This window comes from Podarcis filfolensis (assembly GCF_964270895.1).
Source record: "Podarcis filfolensis genome assembly, chromosome: 2".
Lineage (NCBI taxonomy): Eukaryota > Metazoa > Chordata > Lepidosauria > Squamata > Lacertidae > Podarcis > Podarcis filfolensis.
In genome coordinates, this window is record NC_139605.1 from 116596373 (window position 1) to 116612348 (window position 15976).

At 45.9% G+C, this 15976-nt stretch overlaps 2 protein-coding genes across 2 annotated transcripts in view; both read right to left on the minus strand.

The window, feature by feature from the left end:
- LOC310755975 (claudin-34-like) overlaps positions 1–1464 on the minus strand; it is a 48382-nt gene extending 46918 nt beyond the window's left edge. The window contains exon 1 of the mRNA XM_083599545.1: positions 1404–1464. The gene's annotated coding sequence lies outside the window, so the exon portion shown is untranslated. The remainder of the gene's footprint in view (positions 1–1403) is intronic.
- The window catches only part of LOC310755915 (claudin-34-like), a 43232-nt gene that overhangs the window by 4087 nt on the left and 23169 nt on the right, over positions 1–15976 (minus strand). The gene's annotated exons all lie outside the window — the stretch shown is intronic.

Consider the following 15976-nt stretch of genomic DNA (forward strand, 5'->3'; position numbering starts at 1 on the left):
TCTGGGAAATGATTTATAATGAAATGAAAAAGGTATTTAAGTATACCTTCTTGAAGGAACCAGAGGCTTTTCTCTTGGGCATAGTTGGCCATTTGGTGCCAAAGAAGGACAGAACTTTCTTTATGTATGCTACAACGGCAGCAAGAATACTTATAGCAAAGCACTGGCAGACGCAAGATCTACCCACTCTGGAAGAATGGCAGATGAAGTTGATTGACTGTATGGGACTGGCAGAAATGACTGGCAGAATCCGCGACCAGGGAGAAGAGTCGGCAGAAGAAGATTGGAAGAAATTTAAGGACTATTTACAGAAATACTGCAAAATTAATGAAATTTGAAAGATGCTGGATTGAACTTATGTGGTCTCTAGCTGTTATGATAAAAAGAACTGGGATTAATATTGTTTAAGTCAAAAAATTTTTTTAAAAAAGTTGATTGGAAAATAAGGTGTTAGTTAAAAGGAATGTTAAGAGATTAGGATTTGCTGGATTAACAATTTGAACTAGAAAACAAGAAGGGGAGGTATGAGGAAGTCAAAGAAACATGTTATTGAAAAATTGTTATTGAAATTGATTTGTTTTTAATATTTTTCTTTTTCTTTTTCTTTTTGTGTCTGTATAAAATTGGAAAATTGAATAAATATTTATATAAAAAAAATCTAAAGTAGATATCAAATTCAGAGGAATTAAAAGCTGTCATCTTTTTGACTATTTGAAACATCTTAGAACATACACAAATGTTAATGTTTGAAGGAAGGCAGCAAATGGAGCATTGGAGCTATGCATTCATCCCAGGAGGTGTGACCATTGATAAGATGAAGCACTTTCACATCGCATGGCACTGTGCAGTGCTTTTAAAAAGGTAAAGGTAAAGGACCCCTGACAGTTAAGTCCAGTCATGAATGACTCTGGGGTTGGGGCACCTATCTAGCTTCACTGGGCGAGGGAGCCAACGTTGGTCCGCAGACAGTTTTTCCGGGTCATGTGGCCAGCATGACTAAACCGCTTCTGGCGAAACCAGAGCAGCGCACAGAGACTACGTTTCCTGTCCGGCCAGAGCAGTACCTACTCATCTACTTGCACTTTGACATGGTTTGCAACTGCTAGGTTGGCAAGAGCTGGGACCGAGCAAAGGGAGCTTACCCCATCAAAGACGCAAGTCCAGTTCTGTATCTGCATGACATCATCCACACCCAAATGCTCTCCCATTCTGTTTCCCCCACTTAATCAGGATACACCATCTCCATTGCAAACTCTGCTCAGTGACACCCATCCAATAGAAAAGTGCTGACCGTCTTCATGCAGATACACTTCCGTGCAGGGGTTTGGCCGACAAGTTCTTCCCGAGTGGGGGGATGTTTTCAGGGGCTCTTTGCTTTTCCCTGCCTCCCCTTTCATCCTCACCTGAGGAGATCTTGGCCATTCTCTTGACAGGGACCTCCGTTCTCAGGCCGGATTTCTGTTTTCCTTCATTCCTCCTTCTCCCGGTCTGGTTCACTGAGCAAATAAGAGAGAGGAGGTTCCATGCAAGTCAAGGTGTGCAATGGATCTTCTGGGCATTTGGGAGGAAGAAAAGGTTCAGGAACAAGCGACGCAGCAGCCCCCCAAGCATAAAAACACATTTGGACATATCGCTCAAGAGATTCGCCCCACCCCGCTAGGATATAAATGCAGAACATCCTGCACTCCTATTAATATACAAAGTGGGGTATTTCATATGATAAGAACAGAGGAAGCTGCCTTATATGGAGCCAGACCAATTTTGGGAAAGTGCTACATGGGCCAGTCCACCAATTGGCTACCAATGAGAACATAGCAAAAGACAAAATGGCTGCCATATGGTGTGGTATGAAATAAATATGCCTGGCTGTGGGGCGTGAAGGCCACACCCAGCAAGACCCTTTCCACGTGGCCTAGGCCCCGACTCGCTAGCCCCACAGAAGAGGCTCCTCATGAAGCCAGAGGAACATGGCTTGGCTGTGGGGCATGATTCGAAACCTCCAGTCCCAGTCCAGTGCTCTAACCACTAAACCACACTGCCCCCCATTGCAGTCTATAACAGCCTGGAGGGCCACAGATGCCCCATATTCTCTGGCTCTGAGATTGCCCAAAGTTTCCTTTCTCTCCCTTGTGCAAAAAGAAAAATGCCTATGACAAAATGTGACATTTTTGGTTCTTTGGAGACACCCCTCTCTCTCTCTCTCTCTCTCTCTCTCTCTCTCTCTCTCTCTCTCTCTCTCTTTATTTAAAGGAGCCTCAACCTTTTCCCCACCCAACTTCCTCCTGCACCCCCCGCCCCAGCTTCAAGATTTCCATGAAGAACTAACTAACTAACCAACCCATGATTGGAATTTACGAGATTAAGGAGATAATTTATTTTTATATAATGAAAATAGATGGGAGGATAAATTAATTGCGCAAGGCAAGAATATATAGGATGGCAAATATCAAAAGAAACAAAGATTATGATTTGGGTTCTTAAAATAACACCAACACATGCCTGCCCAGTGGATTTCAGAACAAATATGCCTCCCAGAACTCCCATTCCCAGAATTCCCTGGGAAGTTGTGGCATCTCTTTCGAGAGGCAATGGAGTGCGCCTCTGGGGGGTGAAATCAAAGGTTTTCAGCAGGCGCTAGAAGGAAAAACGAAGGAGACGCCTGAGAGAAGCCAAGTTACAGGGAACCAGGCAGAGGCCTTCTGGGTGGTGGCGCCTTCTTCATGGTGATCCACTACTGCTTTAAGGGAGGTCTTGGAATAAGTAGATTTGTTGCTGATCCCAAACACCCACCCACCCCACTCACACATGAAAACAAAGACCACCACAGCCAACCACAAATGAATAACCACACCCTAGGCCAACCCCAACCTCTATCACCACCAAAGGAACACAAGCGAACAGCAAAGAACCTGCACAAACAACGCTGACACCAAACCCTACGTATAGTAAGGAAAATAGAAAAATCGCCACCTCACCCACCCCATCTTCCCCCCCTCCACCTCTTTCCCCTTTTCTTCCTAATGTCTCAACAAATGAAAATGATTTGTAAAAATTTTACATGGGGGGGGGGGACATGAGAGAGAGACATTGCACACTTTTGTAAATCAACAAAATCTTAAATAAATAAATAAATAAATAAATAAATACTAGTTTTGGGGAGAGGAGTGCAAGTAGCTAGCCATGCCTAGGGCACAAAATAGCCTGGCACCAGCACAAGACCAACAAACACAAAAAGGAAAAACATCAATGGGGTACACGCCAGCTGGGTTACCCTAGCTTCTACTGAGAGCTCCTCACCCAAGCCGAGAAAGGCTCCTGTGCTCTTCTGTGCAATGCTAAGTGCAAGAAGTTGGTCTTTGTGACATTGCGGCACATGACAGAGGCACTGACGACAGAGAAGTAGCTGGTGAGTAGTTGCCTGACCGAGGGGGAGAGGACAGCAGAACAGGGGGCTCCTTCAGCTCCTCCCAAACACACTCCCACCATCCAATTAGACATCCACGTTCCAGAGATTGCATCTGCAGGTTCAGGTGACTCAAATCTATGTACAGTATTGACACGCACAGGGGACAGAAAATAGTTTAAAGATTCTGTCCCGCAACTAGTCGGGCTGAGCAATATATCGACCATATCGCCACTTTGGTTTCATAATATTTGACCTGCCAATATATTGCGAATCATGAAGTGTGTGAGTGTGTGTTGTACAAAAATCACAACGTGGGAAAACCTGTGAAGCCAGCCAATACCTCTGCATAGCTCCATCCTTATTTCAGATATTTCCATATATCAATATATTCCAATATTTAGCAGTTTGCTACTCCCTGTTGCAGTAACATGTATGATGGTATGTTTGGGGTTTTCCTCCATCCCCACTTCGCAGGATTCCTCTGGAATGACAAAATCTTCTGCATGGCTTTCCTCCATCTCAACTGCGGAGGATTTCTCTTCAATTACGAGATCCAGCAGAGAACCACACTTTGAGCAAATAGTTAGATTCTCGCTTTTCACTGCGCTTCTTGGGGTAATCAGCCTTACAGTTGCTATTTGACATTTATCTGTTGCGGTGGTCTTGACGCAAAATCTCTCCATCCCTACAGAACCTAAACAAATTCATCTCCCAAGGTGTTACGGAAATTACGGGGGGTGGGGCACATCTTTAAAGTTGTTAAATGTTACAAATATTAGGCCTGAACGTATCCTTTCGACTTGACAGCTCAGGGAAGATACCAAGCTTTATGAATCCTATAAAATCAACCCCTTTGCCAAGTTCCTCCATTCCAGCACCATTTTGCCCTGGGAAAAAAGACTCTTTCCCCTTCCACCTCCCCAAGCTTGAAGACATGTGTACACACCTCCTGCCCCAGGAAATGCCCAGAGGTGACAATTGCTGGGCTCCTTGTTCTCCAAGGGAAGCCAAATCTCATCCCCAGACTTGCCTCCGGCTCCAGACATGCCAAGGAATTTCTGTTATACTTTGGGTGGTGGGTACTTAAGACATGTTTGCCGATGATGCTAATCTTATACTGTACTTGGGTGTTGCCCTAACATAGCTGCCTGTGCTAATCTTGTGTAACCCTCCCCTTTTGTGACATGTTAGTGATGTAGCAATGATGCATTGATGATGCTGTGCAAACTGTATTCTGACATATGGTGGGAAAGTTTTCAAAGTCAATGTGGCTCCATGCTCTGGGTTCACTGGCTGCTGTTGAATCTGTTGCGCAACAAGAAAGGCTCTGAGTCTACTGACTGCTCCAAATTGCTTGCTTGCTGGAATTTCCTCCTTTTACTGACCACATGGACCTGCGGGGTGGGGGTGGGACCTGTACCCCGAGAAGCTGGCCTGCTGAGTAGTCTCTCAACCTGGAATTTTCCTTAACAGTGTGGAATTTCTAATGGAGCTATCTCCCCACTCCCCCCCCCCCGAAATATTGTTCCTTAGACTGTCCCTGTGGCTGGCTTTTTGTTTTTTTAAGAAAAGCACATTTCACATCAAATTTAGCTGCAGATTAAGTTGGGGGAAGGGAGGGGTCACTCTCTATCTCCTAAAACTCTCCAGTCCACCACCACCCTTTTCTGGGCACAATTATTTTAGACAGCCCACCCCTGTTTGCTTCCTAGGCAGAGTTTAGGCCCAATATGCTGCTATTACTGTTATTATTGTGAGCTTTGCAATGGTCATGGGGGATAATTCGCAGGAAATGTGTGGCTTACTGTGTTTCTTTTTTAAAAAAGATCTATTTGCAAAAGGTTTATATAGAAAATCAATCAATCGATTAGTAATAGGTCCTCAAAACACCTGGGGAGGTACTGCTGCTAGAAACTATTCCCCCTCCCCGCCTGTCCCACTTCTAATGCAAACCCCCTTCCTCAGTCAAGATGGGATTTCTGCTAAAAGAGAGTTGGACAACTTGGGGGTTTCAGCGGGAAATTCAAGGCAGCCCCCTGCCTGAATGAGACTGGATTCCCCTGCTAAAACAAAGAAGGGGGACTGTTGAGGAGACAAACCTGCTTCTGAATCAGGAAGGGTTTTGCTTGGAATCCCGCCCAACTGAGCAGAATTTAAGCCCTGCTCATCGGATGACGTTGAAAACCAGACATCGCTCGGCCCTGGGCAGGATGGCACACCGAGACTCCTCACATCTGTTTAAAGGAGGCTGCCAAGGGGGACATGATTGTATCATTTTGTGGTCTTGTTTATTTCTATGCTCTTTTAGATGTGGCTTCATAGCCGAGTGGGGGATTTGAACCCCGGTGCCTCCTAGGTCCTAGTTTGGCAGTCTAACCACTAGGCCACACTGCCTCTCCACCTTCCTGCTTGAATCAGCCCTTAATTGGGGACCTATATTCCTGCTTAAACCAGCTTTCTTTTTGCAACGCTGGTATCCGTACCGTACATTTAAGGCGCCCCCACCAAGAATCTTGGGAACTGTAGTTTGTTAAAGGTGCTGGGAACTGCAGTTTTCTCAGGGTTCTGGAAACCATATTGAGCTCTTTGGAATTTTCAGAGACTTGGGGGGGGGGGGCTGTTAACAGATGCTGCGGAATTGAATTCTTCTTGTGGTTTTCCGTGTACGAGATCCATCCCAGTATATAAGCACTACGGTTTGGGAGGAGGCCAGTTGTTTGGAAAGCACAAGGTCGACAGAAAAAGACACCCAGACTTTTGTGGACTGTGGCAGATGAGGACAGAGGGAGACTGCGATTTGGGGAGAATGTATCTTATTAATTAAGTAAAGCATAATTCCACAGATACAGAAAAGATGTTTGACTTTCTAGGAAATGGCACTGCTGTTCAGATTGCAAGTTACCCAACCTCACAATTACTTAGGGTCATGCAAACAGACCGATAGCCCATTCTAGTCCAATGCACTGATGTCCACAAAAACCAGACGGATGATTCAAGGAAGCTTCCAGGCAGGGCATGAAGGCACTTAGCTCTTCCCCCCTCCCAGAACTGATATTCCAGGACAAACCTTTTTTATATCAGAACTCTAATGCGCTATAAGAATTAAAAGAGGGGAAAATCCAGCCGGATGGGCGGGGTCTAACTAAATAATTATTATTATTGTTTTATTTTTTGTGTGTGTTTTTATCTTGTATAAAAATAAAAGCACAAAAACCCCATCTATTAACAGCCCCCCCCAAAAAAAATCTCTAAAAATTCCAAAGAGCTCAATATGGTTTCCAGAACCCTGAGAAAACTGCAGTTCTCAGCACCTTTAACAAACTACAGTTCCCAGGATTCTTGGTGGGGGCGCCTTAAATGTACGGTGCGGCTACCAGGCTTGCAAAGCAAAGTTCACAGTCCTATAAAGAAAGCTGGTTTAAGCAGGAATATAGGTCCCCAATTAAGGACAGCAAAGAACCTGCACAAGCAACGCTGACACGAAACCCTACATATAGTAAGGAAAATAGAAAAATCGCCACCCGTGCTAGAAATTATTCCCCCTCCCCGCCCGTCCCACTTCTAATGCAAACCCCCTTCCTCAATCAAGATGGGATTTCAGCTCAAAGAGAGTTGGACAACTTGGGGGTTTCAGCAGGAAATTCAAGGCAGCCCCCTGCCTGAATGAGACTGGATTCCCCTGCTAAAACAAAGAAGGGGGACTGTTGAGGAGACAAACCCGCTTCTGAATCAGGAAGGGGTTTGCTTGGAATCCCGCCCAACTGAGCAGAATTTAAGCCCTGCTCATCGGATGACGGTGAAAACCAGACATCGCTCGGCCCTGGGCAGGATGGCACACCGAGACTCCTCACATCTGTTCAAAGGAGGCTGCAAAGCAGAGGGACATGATTGTATCATTTTGTGGTCTTCTTTATTTCTATGCTCTTTTAGATGTGGCTTCATAGCCGAGTGGGGGATTTGAACCCCGGTGCCTCCTAGGTCCTAGTTTGGCAGTCTAACCACTAGGCCACACTGCCTCTCCACCTTCCTGCTTGAATCAGCCCTTAATTGGGGACCTATATTCCTGCTTAAACCAGCTTTCTTTTTGCAACGCTGGTAACAGCACCGTACATTTAAGGCGCCCCCACCAAGAATCCTGGGAACTGTAGTTTGTTAAAGGTGCTGGGAACTGCAGTTTTCTCAGGGTTCTGGAAACCATATTGAGCTCTTTGGAATTTTCAGAGACTTGGGGGGGGGGCTGTTAACAGATGCTGCGGAATTGAATTCTTCTTGTGGTTTTCCGTGTACGAGATCCATCCCAGTATATAAGCACTACGGTTTGGGAGGAGGCCAGTTGTTTGGAAAGCACAAGGTCGACAGAAAAAGACACCCAGACTTTTGTGGACTGTGGCAGATGAGGACAGAGGGAGACTGCGAATTGGGGAGAATGTATCTTATTAATTAAGTAAAGCATAATTCCACAGATACAGAAAAGATGTTTGACTTTCTAGGATATGGCACTGCTGTTCAGATCGCATGTTACTCAACCTCACAATTACTTAGGGTCATGCAAACAGACTGATAGCCCATTCTAGTCCAATGCACTGATGTCCACAAAAACCGGACGGATGATTCAAGGAAGCTTCCAGGCAGGGCATGAAGGAACCTAGCTCTTCCCCCCTCCCAGAACTGATATTCCAGGGCATACCTTTTTTATATCAGAACTTTAATGTGCTATTAGAATTAAAAGAGGGGGAAACCCAGCCGGATGGGCGGGGTCTAACTAAATTATTATTACGGTATTTTTCGCTCTATAGGGCGCACCTGACCATAGGGTGCACCTAATTTTCAGAGGGGGAAATCAAGGAAGAAAATATGATCCCCCCCATCTCTGGGAGCAGCCAAGTTACAGGGAACCAAGCAGAGGCCTTCTCAGTGGTGGCGCCTTCTTCATGGTGATCCACTACTGCTTTAACGGAGGTCTTGGAATAAGTAGATTTGTTGCTGATCCCAAACACCCACCCACCCCACTCACACATGAAAACAAAGACCACCACAGCCAACTACAAATGAATAACCACACCCTAGGCCACCCGACCCCACCCCCACCCATCTTTCCACCCCTCCACCTCTTTCCCCTTTCCTTCCTAATGTCTCAACAAATGAAAATGATTTGTAAAAATGTTACATGGGGGAAAAAACATGAGAGAGAGACATTGCACACTTTTGTAAATCAACAAAATCTTTAATAAATAAATAAATAAATATTATTTTTAAAAAATCATAAAAAGAGGCCTCCTCATCTGAAGGACATCAAAGCCCACCTGAAGTCCCAAAATCCCTGAAGTCCTGATCCACGCAGATCTATGCGTGTATGGAGCGATCTGCGTGGATCTGCATCTGATAGTTTACGACTTCCTGTTGTGGGGAATCACATGTATAATCGTATGTTTGGGGACATCAGGTGGCCTTTGATGTCCTTCAGGTAAGCTTTGGGTGTATGGCTTTCCTCCATCTCCACTGTGCAGGATTTCTCTGGAATGACAAGATCACTTGCACAGCTTTCCTCCATCTCAACTGTGCAGGATTCCTCTGGAATGACAAGATCACTTGCACAGCTTTCCTCCATTTCAACTGTGCAGGATTCCTCTGGAATGACAAGACCACTTGCACAGCTTTCCTCCATTTCAACTGTGCAGGATTCCTCTGGAATGACAAGATCACTTACACAGCCTTCCTCCATCTCAACTGCGCAGGATTTGACAAGATCTTCCGCATGGGTTTCCTCCATCTCCACTGCGGAGGATTTCTCTTGAATTACCAGGTCCAGCAGAGAACCACACTTTGAACAAGTAGTAAGACTCTCGCTTTTCACCGCACTTCTTGGGGTAATCACCACTACAATTTCTATTTGAGATGTATCTGTTGCGGTGGTCCTGATGCAGCATCTCTCCATCCCAACGAATGCTGCACTCAGCAGCTGGAAACCTGCAGCGATATAGCCTAGATAAATAGAAGGTCCAATATGCTGCTCGCTGGGAATTTGAGGCAATTCAAAAGTTTCAGGGAAGTCAATTCCCCCATTTTGTAAGACAGCAGACATGTTCCACACCACAGAAATCAAGACGAGTATCCCTGCTGGTAAGTTCAGCAGAGCTCCAAGCCCAAAAAAGGTTAAGAGAAAATCCTTATGTTTTCTGGCTTCGAACACATTGCAGAGGGCGAATGACTGTAATCCAAGGGCCGCTGAATTCATAATGGCAGCTAAGGCCATTAAGTCCTGAGCAATAAAAATTTCCCTCGGGAGGTTTGGATGTTGTTCATGGAGCTCTTCACAATGGTAATAATAGTTTCCGTCGTTAGAAGGTTCTTTCAAAAAACAGACCTGCCAGATTCCAATCCATATGTTTCCAGATCCAATTCCCTTGGCGTTTTCCACACGCCACACTCTCCAGTTGACAAGGGCTGTTGAGGCAATGCACGTCATCCAGGCCATAATATCCATCAGGAATGCACACAGCTGGAGGCAGGACACTAATCTCAGCCACCTGACCACCAGGGAGCCTTCTTTCACCCGCAGGGGGGGTTTGGAGAGGAGAGGAGCAGGGGAGACCTTGGAAGACATCCTGGAAACAAAAGAGAAGACAACATGCAGTGAGAGAGGGAATAACAAACATGTCTAGTCATTGAAGGACATCCTCCCTCCTGCATTCTTCCTTCAATGAACAGAAAGCAGCAGCAAAAGAAAGAGTTCCCCTGCTCTCTCTCTCTCTCTCCCCCCCCCCCCCCCCGGTTAGGTATAGACATCTGATCCACACATACTTTCTTCCAGCAAACTGCTACTGATTTAATATACTCTTGCACTGTTCCTGTGAAAATGGCCAGAACCTCAGCAACCTGTTGTGGATGGGAAGTTGCTCATGTTTCGCTGTTCTGCTATCTGCTACTGCACCTATCCTTTTCCACCGAGCATAAACACAGCTATGGCATAGTGAGGAATGTTTAATCCATAAACTTACGTGAAATGCCTTCCTCAGCTAGAGTCTAGCGTGCCAGGAACAGAGCAGATATTTGCTAGGTATTCCTGAGCCTCAAGAAGACTGAGCTGTTGGCCACTGAGCTGTCGTTCGCATGAGCAGCCAGCCAGCCACAGCAGCAACTGCTCTGCAGAATTCTTAGGTCAGTTACAGTCCAGTTAGAATCCTGACAACAACACAAATCATAACTCCAGGGTACTGGTCATTTGGAACATCAGGAAGTGGAAAATGGGAGGGAACTCAGTTCCCTTCTTTCCCAATGCAGAGTGTCTATTCCAGGACACTGCGCAGTTAAAACGCGTTCTTCCTGAAGCCAGATTCAGAGCAGTTCCAGCAGTAAAAATGGTGATGTGTGTATCTCAGTACAGATTTGTTTGATGGTCCTGAATGCATTTCATAAAGGATCTCCATGTACAAGAAAGGCTAATAGCATGAGGTCCTGAACAATAAGAATTGCCTTGGCAAAATTATTGAAGACTCCTTACAAACCTATCGTTCTTCTTCCCCATCCCATCTTGTTTGGACATTATAGTAAGGGAGAAGATCTTAGCTCTTTTCCTTTGCACTGGGATTACATGACATTTGTGCCAGGGGACCCCATCACTCACACCAATACGGGCAACACCATTTTCAGAACCTAGGTGCCCATGATTTAAAATCGCTTTCCTAAGACACTTCAGTCAAAATATTTGTGTTGCTTCCCTCCTGTTCCTTTCTGTGTTGATGCTCCGAATGTGAGCTGCTCAGCTGCATGCAGTTACCACTGAAGTGTGTGTGTGTGTGTGTTTGATTAACATTCGGCCAAGCAATGGGCCTAAATCCATCTATTTCACCTGAAATAACTTTGGGAGCCAGCCTTTAAAAATCTAAAGTAGATATCAAATTCAGAGGAATTAAAAGCTGTCATCTTTTTGACTATTTGAAACACCTTAGAACATACACAAATGTTAATGTTTGAAGGAAGGCAGGAAATGGAGCATTGGAGCCATCCATTCATCCCAGGAGGTGTGACCATTGATAAGATGAAGCACTTTCACATCGCATGGCAGTGTGCAGTGCTTTTAAAAAGGTAAAGGTAAAGGACCCCTGACAGTTAAGTCCAGTCACGGCTCTGGGGTTGTGCCACTCATTGGCTTTACTGGCCGAGGGAGCTGACATTGGTCCGCAGACAATTTTTCTGGGTCATGTGGCCAGCAAGACTAAGCCGCTTCTGGCGAAACCAGAGCAGTGCACAGAAACGCCGTTTACCGTCCTGCCGGAGCGGTACCTATTTATCTACTTGCACTTTGACGTGGTTTGGAACTGCTAGGTTGGCAGGAGCTGGGACCGAGCAACGGGAGCTCACCCCGTCAAAGACGCAAGTCCAGTTCTGTATCTGCATGACATCATCCACACCCAAATGCTCTCCCATTCTGTTTCCCCCACTTAATCAGGATACGCCATCTCCATTGAAAACTCTGCTCAGTGACACCCATCCAATAGAAAAGTCCTGACCGTCTTCATGCAGATACACTTCCGTGCAGGGGTTTGGGGCCGACAAGTTCTTCCCGAGTGTGGGGATGTTTTCAGGGGCTCTTTGCTTTTCCCTGCCTCCCCTTTCATCCTCACCTGAGGAGATCTTGGCCATTCTCTTGACAGGGACCTCCGTTCTCAGGCCGGATTTCTGTTTTCCTTCATTCCTCCTTCTCCTGGTCTGGTTCACTGAGCAAATAAGAGAGAGGAGGTTTCATGCAAGTCAAGGTGTGCAATGGATCTTCAGGGCATTTGGAAGGAAGAAAAGGTTCAGGAACAAGCGACGCAGCAGCCCCCCAAGCGTAAAAACACATTTGGACATATCGCTCAAGAGATTCGCCCCCCCCCCTTAGGATATAAATGCAGAACATCCCGTGCTCCTATTAATATACAAAGTGGGGTATTTCATATGATAAGAACAGAAGAAGCTGCCTTATACGGAGCCAGACCAATTTTGGGAAAGTGCTACATGGGCCAGTCCACCAATTGGCTACCAATGGGAACACAAAATGGCTGCCAAATGGTGTGGTATGAAATAAATTTGCCTGGCTGTGGGGTGTGAAGGCCGCACCCTGCAAGACCCTTTCCACGTGGCCTAGGCCCCGACTCGCTAGCCCCACAAAAGAGGCTCCTCACGAGGCCAGAGGAACATGGCCTGGCTGTGGGGCATGATTCAAAACCTCCAGTCCCAGTCCAGTGCTCTAACCACTAAACCACACTGCCCCCCATTGCAGTCTATAACAGCCTGGAGGGCCACAGATGCCCCATATTCTCTGGCTCTGAGATTGCCCAAAGTTTCCTTTCTCTCCCTTGTTGTGCAAAAAGAAAAATGCCCATGACAAAATGTGACATTTTTGGTTCTTTGGAGACCTCTCTCTCTCTCTCTCTCTCTCTCTCTCTCTCTCTCTCTCTCTCTCTCTCTCTCCATTTAAAGGAGCCTCATCCTTTTCCCCACCCAACTTCCTCCTGCACACACTGCCCCCCCAGCTTCAAGATTTCCATGAAGAACTAACTAACTAACCAACCCATTTACGAGATTAAGGAGATAATTTATTTTTATATAATGAAAATAGATGGGAGGATAAATTAATTGCACAAGGCAAGAATATATAGGATGGCAAATATCAAAAGAAACAAAGATTATGATTTGGGTTCTTAAAATAACACCAACACATGCCTGCCCAGTGGATTTCAGAACAAATATGCCTCCCAGAACTACCATTCCCAGAATTCCCTGGGAAGTTGTGGGCATCTCTTTTGAGAGGCAATGGAGTGCGCCTCTGGGGGGTGAAATCAAAGGTTTTCAGCAGGCGTTAGAAGGAAAAACGAAGGAGACGCCTGAGAGAAGCCAAGTTACAGGGAACCAAGTTACAGGCAGAGGCCTTCTGGGTGGTGGCGCCTTCTTCATGGTGATCCACTACTGCTTTAAGGGAGGTCTTGGAATAAGTAGATTTGTTGCTGATCCCAAACACCCACCCACCCCACTCACACATGAAAACAAAGACCACCACAGCCAACTACAAATGAATAACCACACCCTAGGCCAACCCCAACCTCTATCACCACCAAAGGAACACAAGCGAACAGCAAAGAACCTGCACAAACAACACTGACACCAAACCCTACGTATAGTAAGGAAAATAGAAAAATCGCCACCTGACCCACCCCATCTCCCCCCCCCTCTTTCCCCTTTTCTTCCTAATGTCTCAACAAATGAAAATGATTTGTAAAAATTTTACATGGGGGTGGGGGACATGAGAGACATTGCACACTTTTGTAAATCAACAAAATCTTTAAAAAATAAATAAATAAATACTAGTTTTGGGGAGAGGAGTGCAAGTAGCTAGCCATGCCTAGGGCACAAAATAGCCTGGCACCAGCACAAGACCAAGAAACACAAAAAGGAAAAACATCAATGGGGTACACGCCAGCTGGGTAACCCTAGCTTCTACTGAGAGCTCCTCACTGTGAAGCCAGCCAATACCTCTGCATAGCTCCATCCTTATTTCAGATATTGCCATATATCAATATATTCCAATATTTAGCAGTTTGCTACTCCCTGTTGCAGGGAGTAACATGTATGATGGTATGTTTGGGGTTTTCCTCCATCCCCACTTCGCAGGATTCCTCTGGAATGACAAAATCTTCTGCATGGCTTTCCTCCATCTCAACTGCGGAGGATTTCTCTTCAATTATGAGATCCAGCAGAGAACCACACTTTGAGCAAATAGTTAGATTCTCGCTTTTCACTGCGCTTCTTGGGGTAATCAGCCTTACAGTTGCTATTTGACATTTTTCTGTTGCGGTGGTCTTGACGCAAAATCTCTCCATCCCTACAGAACCTAAACAAATTCATCTCCCAAGGTGTTACGGAAATTACGGGGGGTGGGGCACATCTTTAAAGTTGTTAAATGTTACAAATATTAGGCCTGAACGTATCCTTTCGACTTGACAGCTCAGGGAAGATACCAAGCTTTATGAATCCTATAAAATCAACCCCTTTGCCAAGTTCCTCCATTCCAGCACCATTTTGCCCTGGGAAAAAAGACTCTTTCCCCTTCCACCTCCCCAAGCTTGAAGACATGTGTACACACCTCCTGCCCCAGGAAATGCCCAGAGATGACAATTGCTGGGCTCCTTGTTCTCCAAGGGAAGCCAAATCTCATCCCCAGACTTGCCTCCGGCTCCAGACATGCCAAGGAATTTCTGTTATACTTTGGGTGGTGGGTACTTAAGACATGTTTGCCGATGATGCTAATCTTATACTGTACTTGGGTGTTGCCCTGACATAGCTGCCTATCCTAATCTTGTGTAACCCTCTCCTTTTGTGACATGTTAGTGATGTAGCAATGATGTATTGATGATGCTGTGCAAACTGTATTCTGACATATGGTGGGAAAGTTTTCAAAGTCAATGTGGCTCCATGCTCTGGGTTCACTGGCTGCTGTTGAATCTGTTGCGCAACAAGAAAGGCTCTGAGTCTACTGACTGCTCCAAATTGCTTGCTTGCTGGAATTTCCTCCTTTTACTGACCACATGGACCTGCGGGGTGGGGGTGGGACCTGTACCCCGAGAAGCTGGCCTGCTGAGTAGTCTCTCAACCTGGAATTTTCCTTAACAGTGTGGAATTTCTAATGGAGCTATCTCCCCACTCCCCCCCCCCCCGAAATATTGTTCCTTAGACTGTCCCTGTGGCTGGCTTTTTGTTTTTTTAAGAAAAGCACATTTCACATCAAATTTAGCTGCAGATTAAGTTGGGGGAAGGGAGGGGTCACTCTCTATCTCCTAAAACTCTCCAGTCCACCACCACCCTTTTCTGGGCACAATTATTTTAGACAGCCCACCCCTGTTTGCTTCCTAGGCAGAGTTTAGGCCCAATATGCTGCTATTACTGTTATTATTGTGAGCTTTGCAATGGTCATGGGGGATAATTCGCAGGAAATGTGTGGCTTACTGTGTTTCTTTTTTAAAAAAGATCTATTTGCAAAAGGTTTATATAGAAAATCAATCAATTGATTAGTAATAGGTCCTCAAAACACCTGGGGAGGTCCTGCTGCTAGAAACTATTCCCCCTCCCCGCCTGTCCCACTTCTAATGCAAACCCCCTTCCTCAATCAAGATGGGATTTCAGCTAAAAGAGAGTTGGACAACTTGGGGGTTTCAGCAGGAAATTCAAGGCAGCCCCCTGCCTGAATGAGACTGGATTCCCCTGCTAAAACAAAGAAGGGGGACTGTTGAGGAGACAAACCGGCTTCTGAATCTGGAAGGGGTTTGCTTGGAATCCCGCCCAACTGAGCTGAATTTAAGCCCTGCTCATCGGATGACGTTGAAAACCAGACATCGCTCGGCCCTGGGCAGGATGGCACACCGAGCCTCCTCACATCTGTTCAAAGGAGGCTGCAAAGCGGGGGTCATGTTTGTATCATTTCGCGGTCTTCTTTATTTCTATGCTCTTTTAGATGTGGCTTTATAGCCGAGTGGGGGATTTGAGCTCGGTGCCTCCCAGGTCCTAGTTTGGCAGTCTAACCACTAGGCCACACTG